The sequence below is a fragment of the Pogoniulus pusillus genome, chromosome 40 (genome assembly GCF_015220805.1).
Source record: "Pogoniulus pusillus isolate bPogPus1 chromosome 40, bPogPus1.pri, whole genome shotgun sequence".
In the NCBI taxonomy this organism is placed as follows: domain Eukaryota; kingdom Metazoa; phylum Chordata; class Aves; order Piciformes; family Lybiidae; genus Pogoniulus; species Pogoniulus pusillus.
In genome coordinates, this window is record NC_087303.1 from 6954605 (window position 1) to 6967917 (window position 13313).

General features: G+C 59.4%; 1 protein-coding gene across 1 annotated transcript in view; it reads left to right on the forward strand.

Annotated features, from left to right (window-relative positions):
• Positions 1-13313, forward strand: part of GJC1 (gap junction protein gamma 1) — a 41774-nt gene that overhangs the window by 23013 nt on the left and 5448 nt on the right. The window contains exon 2 of the mRNA XM_064174571.1: positions 9475-9588. The gene's annotated coding sequence lies outside the window, so the exon portion shown is untranslated. The remainder of the gene's footprint in view (positions 1-9474; positions 9589-13313) is intronic.

A 13313-nucleotide genomic window follows, 5' to 3' on the forward strand; every position in this document is an offset into this window, starting at 1 on the left:
GGTTGTGGAGTCTCCTTCTCTGGAGAGCTTCTGTGGATGGGCTCTGGAATGGGCCCTGGGATGGGCTCTGGAAGGGGCCTCTGCCCCTGTGGTTTTGTTTAAGGGGGACCTGGGACCCCTCAAACTACCACAGCTTCCAACCCCCCCAGGCATTGTGCTCCTGAGCAAGCTGCTGTGGGTGCCCTGCTTTAGCAGGGGGTTGGACTGGGTGATCTCCAGAGGTCCCTTCCAACCCCCCATGCTGGCATTCTGTGCTTGGGCACTGTGACCAGGAAGGCTCTTGGGTCCCAGTGTCACCTCCCAGTGTACCTCAAGCCCTTGTAACTCATCCCTGCTCCATGATGTTCATCCTTACAGGAGCAGCTGCTCTGCTGCTCTTGTCCCAGACTCCTCTCAGTGGTGCCTAGGGATGGGGGTGGGCAGAGAGAGAACCAGAGGGAATTCCACTCACATGTAAGGAAAGAAACTTGTGGCTGCAGAGGTGGTCAGCTGCAGGCAGCAGCTTGTGGCTTCAGCCTTCAGCTCCTTTAAACCTGGCTGGACGTGGACCTGCCAGCCTGCTTCAGGTGCCCCTGCTTTGGGAGGCAGAGTTGGTGGCTGGAAGTACCAATGGGGGGAATGTTAGGACCTTCCTCAGGGTAGTGTGTGTGGGGACAAGGGAACCTGGGGGTGAAGCATCTTCAAAGTAGAAGCAGGTGGCTGAAGTGCAGAGGTGGTTCTGTTGGCTGCACAGAAGCTGCCACAGCACTGAACTTGGTGGCATTTGGTGTCTGTGAAGGACTTTGGCAGGTGGGAAGGCTTCTTGTAGCTGAACCAGGGCTCAGCAGCCCTTAGGTGTCTCATCTGAGGGATACCTGCTGTGGGGAGGACTCCCTGGTCTGGGGGAGCTGAGTGCTCTATGTACAAGGTCACCCTGTGGAAAGACCTGCAGGGTCCTCTGGGTGCAGGAGAACAGGAGCTGACAGCTCACAGCTGCAAGTGTTTTGTGGGCCTGGATCCACCCTGAGACCACTCTCAGCAGTCTGAGGGTCATTTCAGGTGGTAGGAACAGTCCTGGGGAGTAGCCTCCTGATCTTTGGATTTAAAGGGTGCAGATAGCAGCCCCTTGGCCATGCTGGCTGCAGGCAGCCTGGGCTGGTGGGCCAGGAGCTCAGGCTTGGTTAAATGCTTGCCCTTGGTCTCAGGAGAGCCTCTCAACAGGAGGGAGGCTGACAGAGCCCTGGAGCAGGCTGCCCAGAGAGGTTCAGGAGCCTCCTTCTCTGCAGACTTTCCAAACTCCAGCCTGCAGTCCTGTGTGACCTGCCCTGGGTCATCCAGCTGGGGCAGGAGGTTGGGCTGGGTGATCTCTGGAGGTCCCTTCCAGCCTCTAAAGCTCTCTGATTCTGTGCTTGGTGTTTTCTCTGGCAGCTTCACACTCGGAGCCTGACCAAGAGCAGGGCAGTCGCCCTTTTGCCTGCTCTGTGTTCTTGCTTTCAGGGCCTGGGTTACAGCGGGAGGGAGCTCTGCTGCGCCTCACCAGCTGCTGCCTGGCGAGCGGCGAGAGCAGAGCAGGAGCCGGGGCAGGCAGTGGGGCGCAGGGCCAGGAGCTGCTCCAGCCCACCTGGGCTCAGCAGGGGCAAGCTGCAGGGAGATGCTTTGAGGTGTGTGAGGGGAGAGGGCAGCCCTGGAGGGGCTGGGCAGGGTTAACTCCGGCTGGGGTCTGAGCCGGGGTGCAGCAGCTCCTCAGCGCTGTGCTGTGCCCGAGAAGGGAGAGGCTGCTGGCGCCGGCGCTGCGCTGGTGCCTGGCACGGTGCCGTGGCGGTGTGGCTGCGGCTCGGTGCTGCCGCCCGCTCGCTGGCTCCGTTACTGCGCTTCACCGGGGTGCAGGCGCCCCCGCGGCTGCCTGCCGCTGCCGGAGCCCTCTGCTCTGCAGGACACGTCCGAGGAGCAGCCTGCTCAGGTTCGCTCAGCGCCTGGCAGCTCTGTCCTGAGCTGCTGCAGCGCTGCCAGGCTCGGCAGCTCTGTCCCACCCCCGAGCTGGTACAGCTCATTCCCGGCGTCCGCAGGGCACAGCGAGCGCTGAGCTTGTAGAAGGGGATTTGGGCTGACAGACCCCAAAAGAGGTCTCCCAGCGATAAGAGGCTCTTAGAGCCCAGCTCCTATTTCGGGTGCAGGCTGCGGGCAGCGCCGCTCCGCGCTGGGCTCCGGGCGGGCTCCGGCGCAGCCTGTCCGCGGCCCCGCTCCGGCCCGCAGCTGCTCCGGGCTGCCTGGCCAGGGGGTGAAGCCTCCTGCGGCTGCCGCAGGGCAGGTTCTGGCTGGCTTTGGCCAGCGTGAGCCACCTCCAGATTTCGTTTGAGCCGTGTCACCGCGGGGGAGTGCTGCTGAAGCTGCCGCTCGGCTTCCCGTGCCGGCGTTACCTGCGGGGCAGGCTGCGGCTCGGCTCCCATCCGCGCTCCCAGTTTATCTTTAGCCGGCTGCTGGGGTGGGCCCCTGTGTGTCTGTTGGGTTTCAAACAGGCAGGGGTTTGACATGGTGATTTTTCTGACAGCACAAGGCTCTGATTATATCTCTACCTCTTCCCCCTGCTCGGGAGTCCTATTTATACCCGGCGCGGGCTGTGCGGTCTCATGATGCAGCGAGGCTCGTTGGGCTCCGGGCAGCAGCAGCAGCCTCGTTAGCACGCCCGGGACTGCAAGGCACCGTTCAGAAGGGGTTTCCAAGTTGACATTGATGCTGTGGCTCCTCCAGAGCTCTGCAGGATGACCGAACCTGTGCTGGCAGGGAGCTGCGTGCGGGCAGAGGGTCCCAGCGCTGGCACCCCCAGGGTGAGGGGGGATGGTTTGAGGCTGAGGCAGAGCAGGGCTAGGCTGGAGCTCAGGAGGTGCTGCGAGGAGAGGGTAGGGAGCCTCTGGAACAGGCTGCCCAGAGAGGCTGTGGTTGCCTCCTCCCTGTGGGTATTCAAGGCCAGGTTGGATGGGGCCTGGAGCAGCTGAGTCTAGTTGAGAGGTGTCCCTGCTCATGGTGGGGAGGTTGGAGGAGATCAGCTCTGAGGTCCCTTCCAACCTCAGCCACTCTGTGAAGGACACAAGTCAATACATTTGGGTTTTCACTCTGTGCAGCTGCACAGGGCTGTAAACACCCCTGAAAAGGAGAGGTGAATTGGCCTCTCCCAGGAGATTCACTGATTGCATTGGCCTGGAAGGGACCCTCCGAGCTCATCTTGTCCATCCCCCTGCAGGCAGCAGGGACACCTCCAGCTAGAGCAGGCTGCACAGGGACACACCAAGCCCAGCCTTGAATGTCTCCAAGGATGGGGTCACAACCACCCCTCTGGGCAGCCTGTGCCAGTCTCTCCCCACCCTCACTGTGCAGAACTCCCTCCTGATGTCCAACCTAACCTTGCCCAGCTCCAATGCCAAACCATTGCCCTCATCCTATCCCCACAGCCCCTTCTGCACAGTCCCTCCCCAGCCTTCCTGTAGATCCCTTTCAGATGCTGAAGTGCAGCTCTGAGGTCTCCCTGGAGGTCTCTCCAGGCTGGACAGCCACAACTCCCACAGGCTGTCCCGACAGGGGAGGTTCTGCAGCCCTCTGAACATCTCTGTGGCCTCCTCCGGGGCTGCTCCATCATGTCCATGTCTGTCCTGTGTTGAGGGTCCCATATCTGGCCCCAGCCCTGCAGGTGAGGTCTCCCCAGAGCAGAGCAGGTCCCCATGTCCTTCCCCTCATGCTGCTCAGGAAGGTGGGCACAGGAACAGCAGCTTGGGGCAGGATCTGTGCCATGCTGGGACCTTGCTGGAGCTGGGTATCACTGCCTTCTGCCTTCAGCAGTGAAGTCTTACCCTGTGCTTCCTCAGAAGCAATTGCAAATCAAACAAGTTCTTACATTTCAATGCAAATGAGATGTGAATGAATAATGCTGATTATTCATTCATCCTAATTCAGCTCCTCTTTTAATTAGCCTCTGGGCCCAATTTCACTTCCATGCAGCATGAAACCTCTCTGGATTATCAGCAGCCTTGCCATGTGCTTGGACTTGCTGCTCTCTCTGCTCAGCACACATCTTGTGAAGCTGCTCAAAAACAAACCAAAACCAATAAATCATTAATAAATTAATCAAATTTCATTAGCCTGACATGGGAGGGAGGATTTTAAGGGGGAGGAAAAAATCATCCTGTAAATGCATTCCCCTTAGGGACTGCTTTTTGGCTGCAAAGCCTTCCTCCTGCCTGTGGTGGTGAACCTCATCTGAGGAGGTGCTGGTGGCATTCAGAGTGACCCCCAGCTGCAGTTCACAGAGCTCCAGCTGCCTGCTGCCCCACGAGCTGGCTCCCAGCTGCTGCCCTGGGCATCTCCTGTGCCAGGGACAGCTCAGTGGGCAGCTGGGGGCTGCAGTCTCGTGTGCACAGAGCCAGGGGAGGGGGTGTCCAGCTGTGCCAGGATGATGAGCTGGGTCCCAGCAGCCTGCTGCTGCCCTGGGCATCTCTGTGCCAGGGACAGCTCAGTGGGCAGCTGGAGGCCACAGCCTGGTGTGTACTGGGTGTCCAACTGTACCAGGGTGGTGAGCTGGGCTGGGAGGGGTGAGCTGAGCACTGCTGTCAGACAGCCGTGGTGGGGGGGGCAGCTGTGGAGTCCTTCCAGGCAGAATCACTGAAGGGGTTGGGTGGGAAAGGACCTTTAAAGCTCATCCAGTGCAGCCAGCAGGGACATCCCCAACCAGAGCAGGCTGCTCACAGCCCCCGACCACCTCACCTGCAATGGTGCCAGCCATGGGGCAACTCCCACCTCTCTGGGCAACCTGGGTCAAGGTCTCATCACTATCAGTGTAAAATTTCTTCCTTACAGTCAATCTCAACCTGGCTCTGGCAGCTTCGAACCATCACCTCCAGTCCTGGTGAAGTCTTTCTCTGTCCTTCTGATGAGCTCCTTGAAGCACTCAAAGGCCACCATAAAGTCTCCCTTCAGCCTTCTCCAGGCTGTCCAAGCCCAACTCTCTCAGCCTGGCCTCACAGCAGAGGAATTTCAGCCCTCTGACCACATTGGTTGCCTCCTTTGGGCCAGAGGAGCCCAGACTGGACATGGTCCCAGGAGTGATTGCACTGCAGCAGGCTGGAAGTGGAGCATCAGCTCCCTCCACCTGCTGGACCCTTCTCTTGATGCAGCCCAGGACAGAGTCATGACAGCTCTTGCCCATGGGCAGTGACACCTCCCCACCAGACCTGGGTGCTCAAGGATTCATCCAGCCTGGTCCTGAACACCTCCAGGGAAGTTGTGGAGCACAGAAGCACCAAATGTGCTGGGAGTGCTGTGCTGGGAGTGCTGTGCTGTGCTGGGAGTGGTGTGCTGGGAGTGCTGTGCTGGGTGTGCTGTGCTGTGCTGGCAGTGCTGTGCTGGGAGTGCTGTGCTGGAAGTGCAGTGCTGTGCTGGGAGTGCTGTGCTGGCAGTGCTGTGCTGGGTGTGCTGTGCTGTGTTGGGTGTGCTGTGCTGGCAGTGCTGTGCTGGGAGTGCTGTGCTGTGCTGGCAGTGCTGTGCTGGGAGTGCTGTGCTGTGTTGGGTGTGCTGTGCTGGGAGTGCTGTGCTGTGCTGGGAGTGCTGTGTTGGCAGTGCTGTGCTGTGCTGGGTGTGCTGTGCTGGCAGTGCTGTGCTGTGCTGGGTGTGCTGTGCTGTGCTGTGCTGGGAGTGCTGTGCTGTGCTGTGCTGGGAGTGCTGTGCTGTGCTGGCAGTGCTGTGCTGGCAGTGCTGTGCTGTGCTGGGTGTGCTGTGCTGGCAGTGCTGTGCTGGGAGTGCTGTGCTGGGTGTGCTGTGCTGTGCTGTGCTGGGAGTGCTGTGCTGTGCTGTGCTGGCAGTGCTGTGCTGGCTGTGCTGTGCTGTGCTGGGAGTGCTGTGCTGTGCTGTGCTGGCAGTGCTGTGCTGGGACTGGTGTGTTGTGCTGGCAGTGCTGTGCTGTGCCGGGAGTGCTGTGCTGGGAGTGCTGTGCTGTGCTGGGAGTGCTGTGCTGGGAGTGCTGTGCTGGGACTGGTGTGCTGTGCTGGGAGTGCTGTGCTGTGCTGGGAGTGCTGTGCTGTGCTGGGAGTGCTGTGCTGGGTGTGCTGTGCTGTGCTGTGCTGGGTGTGCTGTGCTGGGTGTGCTGTGCTGGGAGTGCTGTGCTGGGACTGGTGTGTTGTGCTGGCAGTGCTGTGCTGTGCTGGGAGTGCTGTGCTGGGAGTGCTGTGCTGTGCTGTGCTGGGAGTGCTGTGCTGGGACTGGTGTGCTGTGCTGTGCTGGGAGTGCTGTGCTGGGACTGGTGTGCTGTGCTGGCAGTGCTGTGCTGTGCTGGGAGTGCTGTGCTGGGAGTGCTGTGCTGTGCTGGCAGTGCTGTGCTGTGCTGGGAGTGCTGTGCTGGGAGTGCTGTGCTGGGAGTGCTGTGCTGTGCTGGGAGTGCTGTGCTGGGAGTGCTGTGCTGGGACTGGTGTGTTGTGCTGGCAGTGCTGTGCTGGCTGTGCTGTGCTGGGAGTGCTGTGCTGGGAGTACTGTGCTGGGAGTGCTGTGCTGGGAGTGCTGTGCTGTGCTGGGAGTGCTGTGCTGGGAGTACTGTGCTGGGAGTGCTGTGCTGGGAGTACTGTGCTGGGAGTGCTGTGCTGGGTGTGCTGTGCTGTGCTGGCAGTGCTGTGCTGGCTGTGCTGTGCTGGGAGTGCTGTGCTGGGAGTGCTGTGCTGTGCTGGCAGTGCTGTGCTGTGCTGTGCTGGCTGTGCTGTGCTGGCAGTGCTGTGCTGGGAGTGCTGTGCTGTGCTGGGAGTGCTGTGCTGTGCTGGCAGTGCTGTGCTGGCAGTGCTGTGCTGGGAGTGCTGTGCTGTGCTGGGAGTGCTGTGCTGGCAGTGCTGTGCTGGGAGTGCTGTGCTGGCAGTGCTGTGCTGGGAGTGCTGTGCTGGGAGTGCTGTGCTGGGAGTGCTGTGTTGTGCTGTGCTGGCAGTGCTGTGCTGGGAGTGCTGTGCTGGGAGTGCTGTGCTGTGCTGGGAGTGCTGAGCTGTGCTGTGCTGTGCTGTGCTGGGTGTGCTGTGCTGTGCTGTGCTGGGAGTGCTGTGCTGGGAGTGCTGTGCTGTGCTGGGTGTGCTGTGCTGTGCTGGCAGTGCTGTGCTGGGTGTGCTGTGCTGAGCTGATGACAGAGACAAGCCAGGAAGGTCTCTCTGCAGTGCACTCCTGGTGTGGCTTATACGATCTGAATCTGCTGAGTTTGCCTCTTGCAGCTGCCTGTCAGTGCCCATTGCCTCTTCCTTCAGACAAGGGAACATTATTGAATTAAATGGTTGCAGAACACTTCTGGAGGCACCCAGGGCCCGGGAGGTGAAGGTTACTGCCAGGGGGCTGGGGCCAGTGGTAGATGTGGTGGTGAGGCAGAAACAGGCCTCTAGCCTTGGCCACTGTCATGGAACTGAAGGGTTTCCATTTCCAAGGCAATGATCCTGCCACAGCAGCTCTGCAGAGAAGGGTGCTGGTGGGGGAGGAGCTGGGCAGAAGCCAGCAATGGGCACTGCCAGCCCAGAAGGCCAAGGGCAGCCTGGGCTGCATCCAAAGCAGCGTGGGCAGAGCTGGAGAGAGGAGATCCTGACCCTCTGCTCTGGGGACACCTCACCTGCAGGGCTGGGGCCAGCTGTGGGACCCCCAAAACAGGAGAGACCTGGAGCTGATGGAGAGGAGAGGGTCCAGAGGAGGCCACAAAGATGCTCAGAGATGCTCACATAGATGCTCACAACCTCTGCTGTGGGGACAGGCTGCAGACTTGGGGCTGTTCAGGTTGGAGAGGAGAAGGCTCCAGGGGAACCTCAGAGCTGCATTTCAGTATCTGAAAGGGACCTACAGGAGGGCTGGAGAGGGACAAGGGCCTGTGGGGACAGGATGAGGGCAGTGGTTTGGCACTGGAGCAGGGCAGGGTTAGGTTGGACATGAGGAGGAAGCTCTGCAGAGTGAGGGTGGGGAGAGCCTGGCACAGGCTGCCCAGAGGGGTGGTTGTGGCCCCATCCCTGGAGGCATTCAAGGCTGAGCTTGGTGTGTCCCTCTGCAGCCTGCTCTAGCTGGAGCTGTCCCTGCTGCCTGCAGAGGGCTTGGGCAAGATGAGCTTGCAGGGTCCCTTCCAGCCCAGTGCAAGCTGTGGCTCTGTGACCTTTGTGTCTTTGTGAGGTGTTCGGTTCGGATGGGCTGAACCTGTCTGTGAGCAAAGGGTTTCTTGAGAGGTCACCTTGCTGCAGCCACGGTGGGGGGGTTCTTTGCTGCTGGTGCATCCTCTCTTGTGTCAGCAGCTGTGCTCTGGACTAAGACTGAATTTGGATGAGCCATAGAATCATGGAATCATCCAGACTGGAAGCGAGGAAGTGCCAGCTGAAGGAATCAGAGCTCCTCAGCAGCCTGTCAGGGAGCAGTGCTGGGAAGCTGCTGAGGGCAGCAGTGGTGGGTGCCAAACACGTGGCTGGGAAGGAGCCTTCTGCCTCCGAAGGCTGCGGCTGACCTCGGGGGGTGAGTCTGTGGTCCGTGGCTGTGGCTCTGCCCCACTCCTCCTTTATGTAAGCGCCGGAATGGCCTGAAGGAGGCTCCAGCGCCAGGCAGATGTGCTGTGCCCTCCGGCAGCTGGCTGGCAGGGGGCTGGGGCTGCTCCCCCCGCCTCGTCCTGCCCGGGGCCGGTGAGGTGGGACAGGGCTGTGGGGTCTGCAGCTGGGCAGCCACTGAGAGAAGCTGACAGCCGCCTCGGGAGGGTCCCTGAGCTGCCCTGGAAGGCGGCGCTCGGCGTGCCCCGGGCAGCGCAGCCTGCGCCGTGCCCAGCGCCGGGCGGCAGGCGCCGAGGAGCAGGCATCGGCAGCATCTGCGGGCGCAAGGCTGGCAGCTGCTGGCTCCAGCTCCGCGCCGGCAGCAGGGTTCAGCACTTTCACATTTGCTTAGCAGAAAGGAGTTTGGCCCCAGTGTTATCCGTGAGTGAACATTAACCCTTCCTTCGCCTCCCGTGGGCTGGTCCTGCTGGCAGTGGCACCGGAGGGCTGGCAGCTGGCCCCACGGGTGCCCTGTCAGCCTCCACGCTGGGCGCCTGGGCAGGCTGATGGCACTGTGGCTGCTGTGGTGCCCAGCTCCAGATGTGGGGCTGCCCTTCCTGTGCCCTGGAGGCACTCAGAGGACCTCCAGACTTGCTCTGCCACGCGTGTGGACTCCTCCTCCGAGCGGCTGCTGGGACGTGGCAGGCAGGCAGCTGCCTTGTGCTGCCTGCAGAGCTGCACTCTGCTGCCTTCCTGAGCTGGGGCTCCGAGCGTGGGGCTCCTGCTGCAGCCAGGCACTGCCTAGGACCTGGAGCCCTCTGGGCTTTTTCTTCTGTTAGAAATGGGTTCTTTGGGGCAGTCCTGGTGTGGTTGCATGGGGGGCAAAGCCCTGTAGCCCTCGGGCTGGTGGCATGCACAGCTGCCAGCACTGCTAACCCATCCTTCTCCTCCCCAGCTGCCCAGCTACACGAATTGAACTTTGCCAATCTCTCACTTTTAGGCACCTTCCCTTATCTTCAGCTGATTCCAAGACCTCCATATTCCCCCTCTGATGTTTAAGCAACTCCTGAAGGATGCAGACACAGGCCCTGAGTGCTGCCTTGCTAACAAGGAGGTAAGGCCTCCCTCCTGGCTGCAGTCTGGCTGCACAGCTCATGCTGCCCACCTCTGCTGCCCCCCCAGCCCTCACCCAGGTGCTCATCCATCGGGACCCTCACTCCCTCCCCAGTAACTCCTCTCCACAGCAGCTGCTCCCTCCCTTAAACCCCCCTGCTGGGCTCTCCTCAGCCGCACTCCTGTGCTGGTTCCCAGCAGTGGGTTTGCTTTGGTGGCCTCAGCCTCTGCGGCAGGCTGGGCTTTTTCTGCATCACTGCTAACTCCCCTCTGTGTCTGTCAGCCTGCAAACTTCTGTGCCATTTGCAGCTCTGTCAGCAGCCGTTTTCTGGTTGAGCCTGGGAAAACACAGCCTCATTTCCAAGCCTGTTCCTGGGCTCGGCAGAACTTGCTGTAATTATCTGCAATTGATCTTGGGTCTAATGTGGGAATCATCTGTCAAGGCCTTTGTTACTTTAATCCACCTAATTTGGGCTTTTTTAATGCTCTCCTGGGCTGCTCTTTTCTCACACTGTCATGAAGTCATACATCAGCTGTCCCTCACAGCCCCTCCGCAGCCAGCCTCTGCCGCTGCCTGTTCAAAGCAGCATTGAATTGCAGCAGGAGGGGGATTGCCTCTGTGGCCCTGGAGTCTGCATTCATCACTGCCCCTCCAATTGCATTACCTCCTCATTATCACCTGCCATTGAATTGTACTATTAGAGAGGTGGAAGAAGTTGAAGAGTTGCAAATGCAGTTTGCTTCCAGGCCCCTGAAATGTCTCCAGGTTAAGAATAAATCACTTCTGAGATCGCAGCTCCAGGGCTGGGTCCAGTTCTGCTTTTTAGGCTCTTTCAGCAAGTGCTATTGTGCTGTAAAAAACCCCTTCTGCTCGTGGTGCTTGAGAGACTGATGGGCACTGATGGGCACATCTGAGGGGCACATCAGCAGAGGGTGAGAGGGGCTCAGCCCCTGTGCTGGGACAATGCCACACGTCCCCCCTGTGCTCAGTATTTTCCCAGTTTCACTCTGTAGAGCTCCAGGAGGTTCCCTAACATTGCTGCTTTGGTTCATTGTTAACACTTCACAGTGCTGCCAGCCCCTGAGTTCCCACTGCTGGTTGGGTTTTGCTGTCAGGACTGATGAGTTCTGTCTGGTAGCTCTTCTAAAAGTCACAGGCTCACAGCTCACAGATGTCAGGGGCTGGAAGGGACCCAAAGAGATCATCCTGTCCAACCCCCTGCCAGAGCAGGACCATCCAAGCTAGCTCAGGGCACACAGAACACATCCAGACAGGCCTGGGAGGGCTCCAGAGAAAGAGACTCCACAACCTCTCTGGGCAGCCTGTGCCAGGCTCTGGGACTCTCAAAGGCTGAGCTGGACCCTCCTGTGCTGCAGCTTCCATCCACTGCTGCTTGTCCTAGCCCAGGGAGCAGTGAGCAGAGCCTGTCCCTCCCTCCCTCCTGACCCCCAGAGCCTGTCCCCCACCCCTCAGATGTTTATAAACATTGATTCAATCCCCTCTCAGTCTTCTCTTCTCCAGACTAAGCAGCCCCAGGGCCCTCAGCCCCTCCTCACCAGGCAGTGCTCCAATCCTCTCATCATCCTCACAGCCCTCCTAACAGGAAACTTTTTTAAGCTAAAATTTCCTTTGCTCTCCCAAAAGGTATCACAAAGTAGATACAAAAGTCTGTTCTGGCCCTGGAAGGGGAGATTTTAGCCTTCCTGAACCTAGATCCACAGAACAGTTGAGCATCAGTGTAGAAGGCAGACGGTCAGGCACTGGCACAGGCTGCCCTGGGAGGTGGTGGAGTCACCCTGGAGGTGTTCAAGAAACCTGTGGCCATGGCACAGGTGCTGAGAGAGCTGGCAGCTGAGCTGGCCAAGCTGCTCTCCATCATTTTCCAGCAGTCCTGGCTCACCAGAGAGGTCCCAGGAGACTGGAAACTGCCAACGTGGTCCCCATCCACAAGAAGGGTGGGATGGAGGAACCTGGGAACTACAGACCTGTCAGCCTGACCTCAGTGCCAGGGAAACTGATGGAGCAGGTCAGCTTGGGGGTGATAAGAGCACACCTAAGGGATGGCAAAGGGCTCAGGTCCAGCCAACATGGGTTTAGGAAGGGCAGATCCTGCCTCTCCAACCTGCTCTCCTTCTATGCTCAGGTGACTGCTTGGTGGCTGTGGGGAGCCTGTGGATGTGCTCTGTCTGGACTTCAGCAAGGCCTTTGACACTGTCCCCCACAGCAAACTGCTGGCTAATCTGTCAGCCCCTGGCTTGGATGGCAACACTCTGTGCTGGGTTAGGAACTGGCTGGAGGGCTGAGCCCAGAGAGTGGTGGTGAATGGTGCCACATCCAGCTGGCAGCTGTCACTAGTGGTGTCCCTCAGGGATCAGTGCTGGGCCCCATCCTCTTTAACATCTTCATAGATGACCTGGATGAGGGCATGGAGTCAGTCATCAGCAAGTGTGCAGATGACACCAAGCTGGGGGCAGATGTGGCTGGGTTGGAGGGCAGAAGGGCTCTGCAGCAGGACCTTGACCGCCTGGACAGATGGGCAGAGTCCAATGGGATGGGGTTCAATAGCTCCAAGTGCAGGGTGCTGCACTTTGGCCACAACAACCCCATGGAGAGATACAGGCTAGGGTCAGAGTGGCTGGAGAGCAGCCAGACAGAGAGGGATCTGGGGGTACTGATTGATACCCACCTGAACATGAGCCAGCAGTGTGCCCAGGTGGCCAAGAGAGCCAGTGGCATCCTGGCCTGCATCAGCAATGGTGTGGCCAGCAGGAGCAGGGAGGTCATTCTGCCCCTGTACTCTGCACTGGTTAGACCACACCTTGAGTGCTGTGTTCAGTTCTGGGCCCCCCAGTTTAGGAGGGACATTGAGATGCTTGAGCGTGTCCAGAGAAGGGCAACGAGGCTGGGGAGAGGCCTTGAGCACAGCCCTAGGAGGAGAGGCTGAGGGAGCTGGGATTGGTTAGCCTGGAGAAGAGGAGGCTCAGGGGTGACCTTATTGTTGTCTACAACTACCTGAGGGGTGGTTGTGGCCAGGGGGAGGTTGCTCTCTTCTCTCAGGTGGCCAGCGCCAGACCGAGAGGACACAGCCTCAGGCTGCACCAGGGGAGATTTAGGCTGGAGGTGAGGAGAAAGTTCTTCCCTGAGAGAGTCATTGGACACTGGAATGGGCTGCCCGGGGAGGTGGTGGAGTCGCCGTCCCTGGGGCACTTTAAGGCAAGGTTGGACGTGGCACTTGGTGCCATGGTCTGGCCTTGAGCTGTGTGGTAAAGGGTTGGACTCGATGATCTGTGAGGTCTCTTCCAACCCTGATGATACTATGATACATGATTCAGTAGCCATGGTGGGGTTGGGTTGCTGGTTGGACTGGATGAGCTTGGAGGTCATTTCCAGCTGAAACAGTTCTCTGACTCCTTTGGCCCAGCCCTGTCTCTAGGTGAGACCTGCAGTGCAGTTGGGTTGCTCAGGTTGTCCTGCCTTTGAATCCAAGCTAACAGCAGCTGTTTGCTGCTCAGGTTTGGGCTGGGGGACTCATTTCTGTCTCCAGACAGTTGGTGTTGCCCCATGGAGGGAACATTTCCTCTCTGTGGGCCGTGGCTAGTTCAGACCTGAACAGGGCTTGGCCACCTCTGCGCAGTCAAACTGAATCTCGCTGCTGGCAGTGCCCACAGGAGCTCAGCTTTTGAGCTGCTGTGGTTTGGAGGCTGCAGCTGTGGGGTGAATGTTCT